Source organism: Limulus polyphemus, unplaced genomic scaffold (assembly GCF_000517525.1).
Source record: "Limulus polyphemus unplaced genomic scaffold, Limulus_polyphemus-2.1.2 Scaffold656, whole genome shotgun sequence".
Classification (NCBI taxonomy): domain Eukaryota; kingdom Metazoa; phylum Arthropoda; class Merostomata; order Xiphosura; family Limulidae; genus Limulus; species Limulus polyphemus.
In genome coordinates, this window is record NW_013666266.1 from 125,011 (window position 1) to 127,726 (window position 2,716).

The 2,716-nt window shown below is 35.6% G+C and overlaps 1 protein-coding gene across 5 annotated transcripts in view; it reads left to right on the forward strand.

Moving 5' to 3' along the window:
• The window catches only part of LOC106459749 (dixin-A-like), a 60,527-nt gene that overhangs the window by 15,361 nt on the left and 42,450 nt on the right, over positions 1-2,716 (forward strand). Inside the window, exon 1 of one of the 5 annotated variants that reach the window (XM_022386290.1) lies at positions 643-780. The exons of the other annotated variants lie outside the window; for them this stretch is intronic. The gene's annotated coding sequence lies outside the window, so the exon portion shown is untranslated. Of the gene's footprint in view, positions 1-642; positions 781-2,716 lie in introns of those variants that run through there. 5 annotated transcript variants of the gene reach the window in all.

A 2,716-nucleotide genomic window follows, 5' to 3' on the forward strand; every position in this document is an offset into this window, starting at 1 on the left:
GGGGGTGGGGGGTAGGCTTATCCAACGATCCTACAAAGTTGCATCTTTCGTTTCGTTCTATTTATACAATTATTAATATTTTTTTATGTTTCGGAAAAGCAATAATAAGTGCCTGGTTTTTAAAATATTTTGTGTTTGTTAGCAAGCATAAGGCTGCATAATAAGCCGCAGGGACTTAACCCCAATTTTAACGTTATAAGCCTTCAAGCTTTTTAATTATTTCATCTGATTTTATTTATTTAAGGTTGAGGATGTAACTGTTTTATTGTCGTTCCTTTTACTATTTGTAGTTTTTATCTTTAAGTGTAACCAACAACAACAACAACGCTCCCGTCTAATGCTATTTCTCAAAATAAAGTTTAAAACTGAAACAACAATTAAAAAAAACATTATATTGTGTTAGTGGAGATTCGTTTTTTTTTATACATTTTATTAAATCTTGTACGACAAACTTCCATTAAAAAGTAAAAATCATTGAAAATAAAGACTTGTGATCGGCGTATATATTTGACTAATTTATATCAAACACACAGTTAAAGAATAAATCTTGTATGCCTTGCTTATTTTTTATTTTTATTAATTACCCTAGTGTTAAATTTCGCCTACAAATCCTTCGTTTGGTAGTTGCGTAAGATACTTTACCAAGAAAACGCGGTCTTTAACACTAACCTCCATTTGTCCCTAAGATATCAGACGACCGGATTGAAAACAAAGTGTAACGAGATGATAATGTTAACTTGTATAAAACATTATCCACTCTCTGCTGTTTCGAGTCCAAAGGTAAGAGAAAATGAAAGGTATATCCGTAGTAACTTCTTTTACATTGAGTTCGATAGCTGAACTGCATTCGTTTCCTGTATATGGAATGATGACGTGGAGATACACGGTCTTATATAAAGGGCTGGAAAAAAAAAGTTTTGATGTTAAGGAATAGATGGCGAGAAAATCATATAATCTACATTTTGAACGGTTGATACAGGTATATTTGTGAGAAGAAGAAAAAACTACCACAGGTGGTGATGAAATGTAACCTTGAACACGTAATTTTTCTTATTTAGTCTTAAGAATACAGTTGTATCAATGCAAGTCACATCAAAAGCTCAGTATGTCCTCCGTCCATTTTGACAACAGATTCGTAGACGTGATGGACAGTAGCACAAAACATATGTCTTCAATAACGTGCATCACATAAAGTTGAGTATTTTTTACTCAAATGTTAACATTGGCTGGACGTAACAATCCTAATAACCTATGAATTAATAAAAGAGTTCGGACATCAAAACCACACATTTAACTACGATTCCTAACAACATCACGGAATAAACGAATACGATTTCAAGGTTAACTTGCAACGCCACCTAAAGCCGTTTTCTTTTCTTTTTTTTAATAAATACGTTCCGCGTGTGATTTTATACACCTGTACGAACTGGAAAAAGCTATCAGTTGTACGCTTTTCCCACCACCTGTACGTTTATATCCAAATTTATTTTGTGCCACCGCTGTAGAATATTCAAGTTATGTTTTAAAATTATCGCGTTGTAAATCTACTCATTGTCAACAGTATGGATAAAGTGACTTTACTCGAAGTTATGTAGGCGGGTGTTGGCTAAAGACTGTAAATTCAGTCTTTGTTTTATGATACGTACAGCTACGTGTTTATTACGAAATGTTAGTGTTGTTTAGCTTGCACTATTTCATTCATGTGTTGCCACGAGATAAACGTGCTTTTCTTTTTTTCCATTGAAATTCACCTTTAGTGTGTTTGTCTTTTAAAGCATTATTTTGATAGGGTACAGTTGTCTTGGTGTGGAATATATTTATGCACATACTGTTCTAGTTGGTCTTATGAGGACTGATAGATGTCGAAACTGTATCTGATGAGTGCTGATAAAGTTCGAAACTGTAGCTCATGAGACTGGCAAAGCTCGAAACTCTAGCTCATGAGAACTGGTAAAGCTCGTTACTCTAGCTCATGAGAACTGATAAAGTTCGAAACTCTAGCTCACGAGAACTGATAAAGTTCGAAACTGTAGCTCATGAGAACTGATAAAGTTCGAAACTGTAGCTCATAAGAACTGATAAAGTTCGAAACTGTAGCTCATGAGAACTGGTAAAGCTCAAAACTCTAGCTCATGAGAACTGGTAAAGCTCGAAACTCTAGCTCATGAGAACTGATAAATCTCGAAACTCTAGCTCATGAGAACTGGTAAAGCTCGAAACTCTAGCTCATGAGAACTGGTAAAGCTTGAAACTCTAGCTCACGAGAACTGATAGTTCGAAACTCTAGCTCACGAGAACTGATAAAGCTCGAAACTCTAGCTCATGAGAACTGGTAAAGCTCAAAACTCTAGCTCATGAGAACTGATAAAGCTCAAACTCTAGCTCATGAGAACTGGTAAAGCTCGACACTCTAGCTCATGAGAACTGATAAAGCTCAAACTCTAGCTCATGAGAACTTATAGAACTCGAAAACACCAGATGAGTAGTTTCCAATACACTCTTCTTTTGAACACAGTCAGGTGAGGTGTTCTGACTGGCTGCTGTCGTTAACGCACCTTATGTCCCGTGTCTAATTACGCGGGATTCCACGTGAACGCATTATAGTGCTTAGAGTGTGATATGTTTGTATATTTGAATAGAGTTGTTTAAACATTTGTTTAACAACAAGTAAAAGCTTGGAATGGTCTATTCTTTCATTGGGGGTGTGTTTGTGGGC